Raw genomic sequence first — 16,376 nt, forward strand, 5'->3', positions numbered from 1 at the left:
TTTAGAAGGTGCTTTTCAATAAAGTTAGCATGTTGTCAAAAGTGAGTCGATGAATATTAAGTTTAAATGTACTCTTGTCAGTTTTTATTCATATCTTCTTTATAAGCTCAACAAAAATTAAAACTAAGCCAGTAGCCAAGATGTGATTTTAAAGTTTTACGCTGATGTAAAGACGAGTCTTTCTTGGGTTTCGTTCTAACTAATACGATTTCCAAGCATTGGTGAATACATTTAATGTGGTTGTTTTTTCAAGAGTGTACGTTGTACGTTGAACTCCGTAACATGATAGTTATTCAGTACAATAACTTTTTTATGCAGTTTTATTTGAATTTCGTCAATTAAAATATGCTTGGATAAAAAGGGTTTATCAGTGAAACAAAAACATTATTGCACCGTTTCAAACAATTTATATAAATATATACTTATAGGTTCCATATTTGAAACGATTTTTGAGTATACATTCTTTGTAACAAGATACATTTTTTGGCAATTGTTTATAATCATTGTGCATATGAATGTCACATGAAGAGGACATATTTAAAAAACAAACATGAAAAAGTTATTTTTTGACACGGATCGCTGCAATTAAACACACAGCAAGTAAATAACAGATACTACAGTAATACGCCGATTATTCAACAATTTAACCTTGTTTAGAGGCACAATGCTGAAACCTAATATATACTGAACAAGAGACACATACAGTACAGTCATTGGCATTTTCACTTCAGTTATTTGATAGGTGTTATATTCATTCACTTCCCAAATGGGCAAAAAATACAAACTTTGTTTCCACTTTCATCTCACAAAGGACTTGGTAGGTCATCATCATTTTTTTTGTATTTGTGTTTTAAGAACTGGGATTTGGTTTAAACCGCATTATCAGGCCTAATCACTAAATAACACATAAAATGGTCACATCTGATTTTCACTCAAAAAAGCATATATTTTAAGAAATTACTATCAAAAATCCATACTACGGCAAAGGAATAGGGTTGGGAGAACAAAAGGTCGGTCGGGTAAGTGGAAACAAACAAAAATATAATATAAGCCTCAATCGCATATAAAATAAAAATGTTTATGACCGACGTATTTCTAGCAAAGTGGTTGCCCTTAATGTTTAGCAACGGACATTCCAGTCAAGGTAATCATGTTGAAACCTGATCAACGAATTAACTTTGTATTTATTTGTCGCTAATTCGTTCCGTTTGCGAGACTTATTACCTTAACATGATACATATTATTGTAAGAAACGTTTCGGTTGCATCGGTTTGGCTGCAAAAGTATGCAGAATGATGACCTTGTTTCAAATTCAGTTTGAACATCATCTGACCAATCAGTAGCACGATTTGAAACGGAAGGAAACCTTCGATCCGGCAGGGTAAACATGCAGGCTTTCTGTCGTCATCATAGAAAATAGATTATTGCTTAGATATCAGGTGTGGAAAAAAACGGTTCTAAAAATTATATTCCAAATGGCACTGAATTCGTAAAACACTGTTCCATCAGTCAGTTACAAAGCAAGTAGACAGGAGGCAGTTTTAAGAATTAACAATTAAATAACTATCATATGACCAGACGTCATTAAGCGCTGACGACATGGTGATGGCTAGCAGAACATAGCGCAAATTCGGTGAGTGGTAATGTTGGGAGACGAATTAAACTCAAGCAGGATACATCCTTTCATATCAATAAGTATGTACGATACAATCAGTAACAAAACCAGTACAAGAGAAAATAGATCGTTGCATTTCACACAAAAACATGAAACAGCGGGATGGTATAATTGTATGTAAATCGCATTCATCATTTTATTGAAAAATGTTCGATACAGTTTCCGCCCGGAAACGGCATGATTGATGTGAGTGCAGCAACCAAATGGCGGACAGGCGTCTGTCGCGTTTTGTGTCTGGCACATGCAGTCGGGGCAGCCAATAGCAGTGATTTCTATGCATGTTTGCAGAGACGAGTGATCAAATCCATTCGTTCGTTCGTTCCCCCGTTCGTGTGTTCTTTCTATCCTCATTCATTCATTCGTTCGTTCGTTCGTTCGTTCGTGCGTTCGCTCTTCCATGCCTATCTAATCTTTATCTTCTACATTATTGACGTGATAAGGCCAAAATTCTAGTCATGAGTAACATGACTTGATTCAGGTAATATACCTTTTAGCAAAAATACCTTTCAAAATTTCTCGGGATTGTTGTTTATCATAACTACCGGTATGTCTTACTTAAATGTTGGTACAGGTGTAATACGAATTAATATGGTTCTTTTGAATAGAATAATGTCGTCGGATTTTTTAAATAAAACAGTGAATAGAGAGCGGTATGTAATAAGTCAATTTTTTAAAAAGTGTTTATGCATTTAGCAAACATAGGATCCCAGTTTGATCGATTTATAAGTTGTTAGATTAAACGCTAGTTTATACGAAATTAACGTAAAAATACATTTAGTGAGGGTTTTTTCTCACAAGCTACATATCAAAGAAGTTTTCAAGCTAAAAATTATCGACAATATATTTTTATCTGATTTGAAGTGAGTACATATTTAATGCATTTCCGTCATTATCACGTCGGTGCATCTAGCGAAATAAGCTCGATTTATATTGTTAATTGTTTGCTAGCTTCGGTAAGACTGAAACTCATCCAATAGATATCGACGCCATGTAAACGCCCTTTTATGATAACAAACTTGAAAATTTCCAAAAGATAGATAGAACGTACAGAAAGTAGTTGACATTCAAGTATTTAAGTTCTCACCGAAAAGCAATAATGTCAATATTGTTTTAAATTCATTTTTACGTCTGAACTGATATAACGGCAATGATATGATAACGTTTGTCTAAACAGATTATAAAGTATTAAATTATTAGAAGATCGTTATGCAGATTGTTCACCATTCGTCTGGTAGGCATAGTTTCCCATAACTTGACAAGTTTGCAATAAGACGTCAGATGTAAAGATTTCACTGAGAACAAAACACAAAAATGTAAACTAAAAAAACATGAGGTTAAACTCTCTAAAGTGATTTGATATATTTTTGAAGTGTGCAATAAAACGTCAGATGTTATGCCTTCACTGAGAACAAAACACAAAAATGTAAACTATGAACACATGCAGCTGAACTCTCTAAACTGAATGGATAGATTTTTAAAGTGTGCAATAAAACGTCAGATGTTATGCCTTCACTGAGAATAAAATACAAAAATGTAAACTATGAACACATGCAGCTGAACTCTCTAAACTGAATTGATATATATTTAAAGTGTGCAATAAAACATGCAAAGGGCGAATGCAGGATAGTTTAATGATAACGATCATTGTCGTGTACAACTATCATAGATGATCTGCACAATTACCCCATACCCTGCATACAGCGCTGACAAAGTTGATGTAGACAAATTGTTTTTGTGAAGACAAAGGTACGTTCGGTTTTTGTGTTGTTGTTTTTTTCGTTATTTCAAAGTTTGCAGCTTTTATAAATGAATAAAAATGGTACAAAAAGGCCATTTTTGTTTTGTGAATGTTTGACATACATATGGTCCTTGTGTAACTATGAAAACATTGTGTACATTTAAAAAATAAAATTAGAAAACAGGTTAATAAAAACATTCACACTGTTATCAAAATTGGCATTGCTGCAAGTTTGTAATCGGATATATTTAACTGTCATATCCAGTCTCTGTTTTGTTATCAAATAGGACTTCCGAGCGGCAAATTTCCAATTATTCGAAAGCAAAATAAATTTTCCTCTAACCTATGTATTTAAATCACATCCCTTGAAAGTGCACATCAAACATTTTAATCACAGGTTTTTGATAAGCAATTCATATGCAATGAACTTTTTCATCAAATGATTTTCAACTTTGATAAGCTATTTTTATGTTTTAGATTATACGCCAGAAATTTCCGGTAGCGATAATTGTTTTCTAATCATGTTACATATTGCTGTAATAGTTCCGGTCAAAAGACTCCACCCGGTGAAGGTCAATACTGGACGTTGAATACAATGCAGGTTTATTTTGACAGTTCGTTTATTTGTGTTTCAACAAAGATGCATTGACTCAAACATGGCACAAATAAAGAAAAGAAATGCATTTGAATATGTTTTAACACTTAATACCAACGTCTTCAGTATAAAACATTATGATGAAGAGCGATTCTACCTTGTTCTCTTTAAACATGGCGAGAAACACCCTTTCGACTAAATTAACCCAATCAAGTGTTCGTTGGACCCCTTATACTGTCTTTCTATAATACTTTGTAATCTGATCCAAAACTACTGTTTATTGCATATTTATTTACATCATTCATGCATTAAATTCGTTGAAAACGGTTGTAGGCTTCTAGGAATCACTCTCGAGACCGTACTAGAGCGAAAACTGTTCTGTGTCCTTTATGAGACGTCTAGAGGCCGTCCTAGAGCGAAAACTGTAATGTGTCCTTTATGAGACGTCTAGAGACCGTCCTAGAGCGAAAACTGTAATGTGTCCTTTATGAGACGTCAAGAGACCGTCCTAGAGCGAAAACTGAACTGTGTCTTTTATGGGACGTCAAGAGACCGTCCTAGAGCGAAACCTGTACTGTGTCCTTTATGAGACGTATAGAGACCGTCCTAGAGCGAAATCTGTACTGTGTCCTTTATGAGACGTCTAGAGAATGTCCTAGAGCGAAACCTGTACTGTGTACTTTATGAGACGTCTAGAGAACGTCCTAGAGCGAAAACTGAACTGTGTCCTTTATGAGACGTCTAGAGAACGACCTAGAGCGAAAACTGTACTGTGTCCTTTATGAGACATCAAGAGACCGTCCTAGAGCGAAAACTGTACTGTGTCCTTTATGAGACGTCTAGAGAACGTCCTAGAGCGAAAACTGTACTGTGTCCTTTATGAGACGTCTTGAGACCGTCCTAGAGCGAAAACTAGGAATCGTCCTAGAGCGAAAACTGTACTGTGTTCTTTGTGAGACGTCTAGAGACCGTCGTACAGCGAAAACTGTACTGTGTCCTTTATAAGACTTCAAGAGACCGTCCTAGAGCGAAAACTGTACTGTGTCCTTTATGAGACGTCAAGAGACCGTCCTAGAGCGAAAACTGTACTGTGTCCTTTATGGGACGTCTAGAGAACGTCCTAGAGCGAAAACTGTAATGTGTCCTTTATGAGACGTCTAGAGACCGTCCTAGAGCAAAAACAGTACTGTGTCATGTATGAGACGTTAAGAGAACGTCCTAGAGCGAAAACTGTACTGTGTCCTTTATTAGACGTCTAGAGACCGTCCTAGAGCATACTGTAATGTGTCCTTTATGAGACGTCTAGAGAACGTCCTAGAGCGAAACCTGTACTGTGTCCTTTATGAGACGTCTAGAGACCGTCCTAGAGCGAAAACTGTACTGTGTCCTTTATTAGACGTCTAGAGAACGTCCTAGAGCGAAAACTGTACTGTGTCCTTTATGAGACGTCTAGAGACCGTCCTACAGCGAAAACTGTACTGTGTCCTTTATGAGACGTCTAGAGACCGTCCTAAAGCGAAAACTGTACTTTGTCCTTTATGAGACGTCTAGAGACCGTCCTAGAGGAAAACTGTACCGTTTCCTTTATGAGACGTCTAGAGAACGTCCTAGAGCGAAAACTGTAATGTGTCCTTTATGAGACGTCTAGAGAACGTCCTAGAGCGAAAACTGTACTGTGTCCTTTATGAGACGTCTTGCGACCGTCCTAGAGCGAAAACTAGGGACCGTCCTAGAGTGAAAACTGTACTGTGTTCTTTGTGAGACGTCTAGAGACCGTCGTAGAGCGAAAACTGTACTGTGTCCGTTATGAAACGTCTAGAGACCGTCCTAAAGCGAAAACTGTACTGTGTGATTGATGAGACGTCTAGAGACCGTCCTAGAGCGAAAACAGTACTGATTCCTTTATTAGACGTCTAGAGAACGTCTTTGAGCGAAAACTGTACTGTGTCCTTTATGAGACGTCTAGAGACCGTCCTAGAGCGAAAACTGTAATGTTTCCTTTATGAGACGTCTAGAGACCGTCCTAGAGCGAAAACTGTACTGTGTCCTTTATTAGACGTCAAGAGAACGTCCTAGAGCGAAAACTGTAATGTGTCCTCTATGAGACGTCTAGAGACCGTCCTAGAGCGAAAACTGTACTGTGTCCTTTATAAGACTTCAAGAGACCGTCTTAGAGCGAAAACTGTACTGTGTCCTTTCTGCGACGTCTAGAGAACGTCCTAGAGCGAAAACTGTAATGTGTTCTTTATGAGACGTCTAGAGACCGTCCTAGAGCAAAAACAGTACTGTGTCCTGTACGAGACGTTAAGAGAACGTCCTAGAGCGAAAACTGTACTATGTCCTTTATGAGACGTCTAGAGGCCGTCCTAGAGCGAAAACTGTACTGTGTCCTTTATTAGACGTCTAGAGACCGTCCTAGAGCGTTCTGTAATGTGTCCTTTATGAGACGTCTAGAGAACGTCCTAGAGCGAAACCTGTACTGTGTCCCTAATGAGACGTCTAGAGACTGTCCTAGAGCGAAAACTGTACTGTGTCCTTTATTAGACGTCTAGAGAACGTCCTCGAGCGAAAACTGTACTGTGTCCTTTATGAGACGTCTAGAGACCGTCCTAGAGCGAAAACTGTACTGTGTCCTTTATGGGACGTCTAGAGACCGTCCTAAAGCGAAAACTGTACTTTGTCCTTTATGAGACGTCTAGAGACCGTCCTAAAGCGAAAACTGTACTGTGTCCGTTATGATACGTCTAGAGACCGTCCTAGAGCGAAAACTGTACTGTGTCCTTTATGAGACGTCTAGAGACCGTCCTAGAGCGAAAACTGTAATGTGTCCTTTATGAGACGTCTAGAGAACGTCCTAGAGCGAAAACTGTACTGTGTCCTTTATGAGACGTCTAGAGACCGTCCTAAAGCGAAAACTGTACTGTGTCCGTTATGAAACGTCTAGAGACCGTCCTAGAGCGAAAACTGTACTGTGTGATTGATGAGACGTCTAGAGACCGTCCTAGAGCGAAAACTGTAATGTGTCCTTTATGAGACGTCTAGAGACCGTCCTAGAGCGAAAACTGTACTGTGTCCGTTATGAAACGTCTAGAGACCGTCCTAGAGCGAAAACTGTACTGTGTGATTGATGAGACGTCTAGAGACCGTCCTAGAGCGAAAACTGTACTGTGTCCTTTATGAGACGTCTAGAGAACGTCCTTGAGCGAAAACTGTACGGTGTTCTTTATGAGACGTCTAGAGACCGTCCTAAAGCGAAAACTGTACTTTGTCCTTTATGAGACGTCTAGAGACCGTCCTAGAGCGAAAACTGTACTGTGTCCGTTATGAAACGTCTAGAGACCGTCCTAGAGCGAAAACTGTGCTGTTCCCTTTATAAGACGTCAAGAGAACGTCCTAGAGCAAAATTGGTACTGTGTCCTTTATGAGACGTCTAGAGACCGTCCTAGAGCGAAAACTGTAATGTTTCCTTTATGAGACGTCTAGAGACCGTCCTAGAGCGAAAACTGTACTGTGTCCTTTATTAGACGTCAAGAGAACGTCCTAGAGCGAAAACTGTAATGTGTCCTCTATGTGACGTCTAGAGACCGTCCTAGAGCGAAAACTGTACTGTGTCCTTTATAAGACTTCAAGAGACCGTCTTAAAGCGAAAACAGTACTGTGTCCTTTATGAGACGTCTAGAGAACGTTCCGCTGATAGGGATCGAAACCATTTCCATTTAGAAAATCACTCTCACCCTTACACCTAAAACATAAATATTAGAAACCTGGGTATTATATTTTAGTGAAATTTTCTTCATACTCAAAACACATCTTATCCAGTATTGGCACGCTTATAAAGGAAGGATTTTAACACAGTTTTAGCCCTAAAACTATTTTGTATCTTTCAATTTCTTTTTTCAATGATTATGAAAATTAAAAATGAGTGATGCATTTGAATTTGAACTATGTTTTAAATATATATGAACCCAATGTCGTTATATACTTGAATATGTTCAAAATTTTGATGCAGAAAAAGTTAACAAAAAGAAGCATACTTCTACTACTCACTACTATTTATGTTTTTTCTTTGTTTCCGTAAAAATTATGAAAATAAAATATAAAACAGCTGGGAGGGATCTAGTGGTATAAGTTTGTGGCTCTCACCGAAGAGGTTGTTGGTTCGAGTCCCAACAGAGGTACTTTCTTAAAGCCTCTCAGAAGGAATACGGTTTTGGTTTCTACCCAGGAAACTAACTCGAGATTGATTATTATCAGCTTTCAGCTATCTACAATAGAGCAAATAAAATTAGTTTAATACAAAATAAAATGAAAAAAATAAAGATCAATTATCAAAATGCGATATTTAACATGGAATAGTTTAGGTCAGAAAACTGGTTTAATTAAAGATCAATTAACAGAACGACATATTTAAACTGAAATAGTTTAGGTCGGGAAATAGATTGGTCACAAATGAACTCTGTAACGAAGATGTTGTTATCGCAATGTTGTAGTGAAGGCGGATTTAGGAATTTCCGAAAATACCATCTTAACGTATAACTGATACTCAATTGTGACAGGTAAATGTTAAAGTTTTAATTTCAATTGTACAAGGACAATCTAGATTATTACGTGTGTTGAGACTGAAAATATACAATACAAACCTTTTACTCTTCAACAATCTGTAAACTTATTTCAATTATTCTTTTCCGAATAAGATCTCTAAAATCAGAGCACTTTATCACGGTATACTTAAAAGCGATCTCTAGAATATATAGCATACTTAAATTCTTATAAATAAAGACCTTTCGCAGCTGTGGATCGTTGTATTCATAGCCAGATGCATTAGACACCATTTAACAACGAAAATATACACCAGCTTGCATTAAGTGACTGGTATCACACTAGTTACGCAATATCGTATTAATCTTGCCAAGATCGAGATAATATTGAATATATGAGTTATAACAGGATACAACTTATGCAATGTGGACAGATTGCCATTATTAATATGCAAAAGTGCATCAGATAAAAGCTGGAGTAGCAGAAGCTATAATAATAATTTGTCTGTGCATTATCACTTTTGTTAATTCTACGAGATAACAGCTCAGAGAATACCATTTGCTTCAAAATGAAGCATGGGATTAGCAATGAAATAAATTTGGACACCGATAAACAGCATTTACACATAAATAGCACGATGCATTCAGCCGTTTTTTTTGTTGTTTACAAGAACGGAAATGAAGTATAATTCATCATAGAGTAAACAAATATTTTAACGTTGTTCAACCTTGTCCTATAACAAAGGCTATATAGAACCATAGTTTAATAATTATCGAATGTGCATAACTTTATAAGCTATATCAAGCAGTTTTTGAGTGTCTGGACAAAGTTTGTATTTTAACAAATGAGCATGACGAGATAACTTTGCAATAAACTGCCCCAGAGTTATTAGTATTTCATAACTTCACATTATCTCAATCTATCTAATGATCCAGTTCAGTCGTTTTTGAGTAAGTGGCATGAAAGATTAACATTATGAAAAGAATGAACAAGGGGGGAACTCTGAAATCAAGTTCCCCGAGGTTCTTAAAGGGTGTACAGTTTTACATCATCTCCCTTTGTACCAAGAAGGTGGTAAATAAGTGCCAGGATAAAATGGTAAGAAGAAGAAAGCGAAGAAGAAGGAGATGCACTGTTGCTAGCTGACGTTATTGGACACGGGTTTTACTTCTGTGGCTTGAGTTAGTCGGTATCGAACAGACGCTTTGTTTGAAGTATGAAGTCAGAATTGCAAAATTTTGTTTCAATAATTCTGATCTTTGTTTTAAGATATCTGAATCAATAAAAGAATGGTAAAGATGGTTCATGTTTTGACTTTCATAATAAGAAATGCGGTTATCCAATTTAAGGGAAATTATATGTGTAATTATAAAGTAACTTTAAAGGTGTCATGTTTATAAATGTTTGGATTACATCGAATTTTGAAATTAAAACGGGTAGATTCGTGGAATTGTTCGGTATGATAAAATTAGTATAAAAACAACGGAGTATAATGTTACCCGGAGTCGTGAACATGCACTGTGTCCGTCATGGAAAAAAATATTAATAGTATAAGTATGAAAAATATTTGCTGCATTATTACGCAGTTATGTAATGCTGTTTAAAATATAATGATGTCATCATTGCATGTTCATACACGTTCATACGATATCTAAATATCATTTTTATTCATGTTCAGCCAAGTGCATAAAAAAACGGATATACTGGCTCAAGACCACAGTTATTTGCCCCCCGTTGACCAAGATCCGGATGTGAATACAGAAAAAAGTGCTTGTGTTCAAGTATCAATAGTTTTTTAAAGTTGCATGAAACAGGTGGCCTTTTTGCATAGAGCTTAACATAGTTTTCAGTGTAGAAATTGGAAAAATAATTGCATGTGGAACTATGTAAATTGGTTGTTTGTAGCCTTATTCCGTCTTGACCTAAAGGTTATGTATTACTACTCAATTTTGTGAGACAACACATTGGTCAACCCTATGTTTTCTTGTGATTAAATTGTGTGTCTTGGGTTGTTCTACAGCAGTCAGTTACTTGTTTTTCAATTGAGACTGTTTTAAAGTGAAAAGCCAGGTTAATGTCTATATGAAGCATATAGTAAAATAACTGTGGTCTTGGGCCTACTACTGCAAAACTGCATCAAGTCAGTATTGTGAGTAAGACATTGCGGCTTTAGTCCGCAAACATGTTACGGTATACACTAAAAAAGCAACCGCATCGCCCCGAAGACGTAGTAATGAAATTGCAAGGCAATCTTCGTTCAAGAAATATACTGTTTGCCTTCTGGCGCAAGATAATTTATCAAATACAACTGAAAACAATAAAGATGACTTGAATGGTATGTTATGTAGACAATGGTAAGATAGGTACATATTAAACCAAATAAAAACAACATAAAACAACAAGAGCGGCTATTTTCGCTGTATTATTACCTGAATAAGCGTTGTACTGGGACTTGCACCGACATAAAACTTCGTACTTTATTATGCCTTCAACCATACACAACTGCTGACAACTAATCTATGTTTGTTCGGATCAACGTCATAATAAACGCCTTGGGTTATTGTTTTTCGAGATAAAGAAGCATATTAAAAAGTATTAATCTCAAGTTTAAATGTGACTGGAACCGATCAAATCATATAAATGCCCATAAACTGAAGCAAACTTGAACGTTTCCTGACATAGTCGGATAATAAAACGTACAAATTTCTTCGCATTGAAGGATATAGTATAAAGTTCTATTCCCAAAGCAATAATGCCAAACAGCCTTTAATATAGTTATTCGTCTGAATAAGAAAAACAGCGATGATATAATAACATTTGACTTAGATACTTGTGTTGCTTTCGGGTTTGTATCAGTTGTATTTTTATGAAAAATATCCAAATATCGATATGATATACTGGATAAAGTATGCCTATTCGTGTAATAACACTGCCATCAACATTTAAATATTATTCTCCTAGGTATTTATCTTCTTTTACTTTGTCTACAATTGTTTCATGTAGCCAATGGCATTCAATAAAACATGATGCACACATGCTAAGGATTTAACTGCTGTTTTTCTTAAAAGGTAAAGATTTTTGTAGCAAAGATAAGCAATGGTTAAAAGTAAGTAGTTATGCACTTACAAAAATAAATGGATTGCTGCGACATAGTCTCATTATTGTTTTATTTCAGTAAGTAAACACTAACAACCTTAAACTTTTCTGTGGTCTATTCTACCCACCAACCCTCTTTACCTTAAAATAATTATTAATAGCTGATTTACTGAAATAAATGTATTGAGAAACTTGAAGAATACTTCAAATGAGTTTTCCGAATTACATTCTTAAACGAAAACAAAATAACACGGTAGATTTAGATACACAGCGTAGGTAAATGTCTATAAATAAAGGACCATCCCCATGTGTTTAGAGTCTGACAGGTTAGATATCATTAATCTAAGAAGTAAAACAATAGCTTGCATTATTCGATTATAATAGCTTTGAATGTATCACGCCATCTTAGAAACGTCGAATAAATATCGCGTAGATGACGATAATAGTTAATTGTAAATACTTTATTACCAGCAGGTATTTGATTAATTATGTTATTTTGCTATTGTAAAATGTCATTTAGCAGATAAGAAAAACATCTAGGCAACTGTATACACAAATTAAGCACGAGCATCGTCACTATCTTATTCTTTAATTATACAGAGTTACAGAATCCTCCAACATGCAACAAAAGGATTGTACCCAATAGAGCATTCACCAGACTGAACCCCCCGTATCTTTAACCAGACGCATTCACCAGACTGAACCCCCCGTATCTGTAACCAGACGCATTCACCAGACTGAACCCCCCGTATCTGTAACCAGACGCATTCACCAGACTGAACCCCCCGTATCTGTAACCAGACGCATTCACCAGACTGAACCACCTGTATCTGTAACCAGACGCATTCAGCAAATGCACATATTATTCGGTAAATAAAACACCCTGAAATACCAATTTGTTCAGATCGTTTTCTATCTAATATATTTAGGCTGAGTAAGTTAATGACTGCCTTTCAACCCAGTTTATAGATGATGTTGATTATACATTCGTTGTAAGCGATCTTGTTTTTCTATTAATTGGATAAGCCAGAGACATTTTATTTCTTCATTTGACTTAAACATCTAACACGAATTTAGATATAATGTTTTGCAATTTCAAGCTTATATGCTTTTCGGTACAATGATTCACTGGTGTTGCTAGAAATATGCAAAACTTGGCAAATTTAAGGTGAAACGCATTATTTGTTCTTACAGTATATTTTGATGCTTCAGCCCTCATAGCTTCCAACAATCAAACTTTACGCTGGTGACGCAAGAGGTTGATCGCTGGACACTTCGTTAATATCTCTGTATTAGCTGAGTGAGCTGATTAATATTTATATGAAAAATTACAGAAACAAAAACGGTAGTTGAACGTTTAAACATGAACCCCGTTTATTGGCACAGGGTCAACACCATTGACATTGAACACAAAAGGAAACAATCACAAACCAGAAAAATGGAATAACAGCACAAAACCCCACAAACAACACACTAAATATATAATGTATAAACATCTAGGGGTATTTATCAAGGAGTGTTAGGTACCGCCTCAGTAAAATGTAAATTTACTGGGGTTCAACATACGGGTTTAACACTCGAAAACTGTTTAAAGCCCCTTCTACCAATCTGTGTTTGCAACATTTAATACATTTTGTTAATGTTGACATATGACGTTAAGTTTTCCTATATAACTACAATATTTATCGCTTGTCGAAAAACAGTAACGATTCTGATGAATCCGTTACCCTTTTGACACAATATATCAAATATGTTATACAATAGAAATCATTAAATATGATTAGCAAATGTTTGTTAGTATTAAACTTAGAGATAAACGTTATTGTAAATACCTTATAGACAGATAGTATTTGGTTAATGGGAGAAGTTTTGAATTGTTAATATTAATGGTACATTAAAATTTGTGAACGAATGTGAAGTTCTGGTTTATATTACGATCAATATCCCAACAAGCGTATAATTTTAGTAGTGTTCATAACATGGAATCTTTGTAGAACATAAATACAGAAAGTTTGATGAAGATTTTTTTTATTTATTCCATGAGCCCTTTTAAACACAGACTATAAATTCAGTCAAATTAAGTCTGGACGAACTCCATGGTTGTTATCGAAACATGAATAAACTAATGGTCATATCGTCGAGAAAAAAATGCGCAAAAACCTATCGTTTTACAAAAAGAAGTTTTGAAGATGATATAAATAAACATAGCAAAATTCATTATTGTGAGCATTTTTTTATTATTTCATTTGTAATAATTATAGAAATGGAGGGTAAAATTCATTGTAAAACTGTCAACTTTAGGAGAGAATATCTCCTGGGGATGAGGTACAACTTTATCATATATCAGCCATCATATATTTAGGAATAAGCTCTTACACATACAAATTTAAATTTGATAACAAAATAATTATAGTAGCCTTAATGGTATAAATGCTTAAGGTTTTATCATGCGGTCTTGTTTCATGTCGAGAAATAGAACGTCATGTTTTCATTTTTTCGACTTGTCCACTTATCAAATGAAAAAGAAAATAGTCGATAAGAAATTAAAAACAGTATGGCGTCATGTTGACTTACAGTGAACTCTGCATTGTGTACAAACATCTAGCATCGATTCGCTAATAAACTCTAAAGTTCCACTAATTTTTACGAATTACTAATAATTTGTAAAACATCTGTTTAACTTTTTACCGTTTTTTTTAGGAAACGGCTCCCACATACCATACACTTGAATCAGCACCACGTTATCTTATGAATTCTAATAAAGTTCTGGTATGTTTTAGTAATCTTTTAATATGTCCAAAACAACGATTAGTTTTATCTTAACAAACTAACTGTTGTTATTTTAAGGGCACTCAGAGCACTTAATTCCACTTAAAATATGAAAATAGATCTACAAACGATTAATTTTCATCTGAAACTCAGGGAAAATGCTAATCCATCTTATAGAATATAAATATACGTAAACATACCGACAGGCAGTAAATAATTAATCAGGTTAAAGGCGGACAATACAGGTTGGTGCAAAGCTTTTTTTGTTTAATTTTTATGTTTATCGTGCAAAACCAAAATATTCGTAAAATTGAGGTACATTTTAAAGTATTTTAGCGTTTATTTACTATAATCCACGTAACTATTTTTAAATAGTTTTCAATTCTATTATTATTTTATCTGTACCGTAATCATATGCATTCTGACTTACGTTAAATGAATTAAACACAATACATGTAATGCATTAAAATGTAAAAAAGCCTTCGCATTAACCTATACTGTGCGCCTATAAGAAATATTTCCTACCCGGAAATGGAAAATATGGACGCATGAAATAATCATAATAATGTTTACAGTCAGAAAGTATAAATTTGTCAATGATAAGTGACATCAGAATTAATATCTGAAATTGCATGTTTAATTCTCGTTTGTAGCTCGGAATAATACCTTAACTTCGTGATTATTAGGGATAGCAATACAAGTTTCTAAATCGTATAAAAAGCTTGCGAATCACAATGAAATTGACTGTTGATATGTGTCCTTGTTTTGTGATCAAATCGGAAATAATTCGGAAAGAAAGAGTATTCGGAGCATGAACCTTTCAGAGTTTTCAATTAACGATGAGATTTGGGGTCATCAGAGCTGTGATAGGACTGTCACCGACATAGATTGAGAGATATAGTTAATTTAAGTCTCATAAATACAACAATATACACATTGCATGATAACATTACATACTAATGAGTATTGCCACTCAAAGTAACAGTGATAAGAGGCTACAGTTACAGCACAATACTATTACAGCAAACGGATGATGTATCTACATAGTGCTAACAATATATTTATTTACACAATAAGAGACTAGAAACAAATGTTAATCTTGGTATGCAAACATATTTAAGACGGGAATTAGAATACTGAAAATTAACTTGCACTATTATGCATAATTAAGAAATGAAAGTAAGTGACCTATTATCATTGCGGTCAGACCGGACATGAACTGATAAGCATCAATTTTAGCTTAACATCAAATGGCAATAAATTACAAGTTAAATGCATGATTTAGATAAATAAAACTTCCCATTATTAAGAATAGTGTTGCAGATTTTGGCACAAATTCTTGACAATATATTAGTTGATCACATTAAAGACAGCTCATCGATATCAGACATTGGCTATGTTGGTATGATTAACGACGCTCATTGGATAACGAGTTGTCTACATTTAAGATGCACTCTTCTTTTCAAATATGATTTACCATAATTAATACAGTTGTATTGATATACTTCAAATAATTAATAAATGTCGAAAACAATGGTTCTTATGAAGGTTACCGAGTTTAATTTTAGAAAAGATGCAGAAAACACGGTATTTCTACCTCATGGTAATAAAGTTGATTGCAGTAAAGTTTTAAGAACTCACCTAGCATTAAATTCATGTTCGAGATACCTGTGTATGTATTGATCAACAGTGTTTTAGATACACCTCTCCAATTGGTGGCATCCTTTTTAATGGTCCAAACGTGTCAAAACGTTGCATAAACTATCAACAAAATACAATGAAGCCGATAGGGAATTGATAGATGAACCCAAAGATATACGTTCTTATGAGCTTGATTAAGAGCCCAAGGCTCAGTGCATTCCAGACACTCAACGGGAATAACTCGTGGCAAAGGTATATACATCCAATAAAGCCGCGACAAAGACGAATCCATTTGGCAAAATTTCACGTTAAAATAAATAATT

Source organism: Mya arenaria, chromosome 1, assembly GCF_026914265.1.
Source record: "Mya arenaria isolate MELC-2E11 chromosome 1, ASM2691426v1".
Taxonomy (NCBI): Eukaryota; Metazoa; Mollusca; class Bivalvia; order Myida; family Myidae; genus Mya; species Mya arenaria.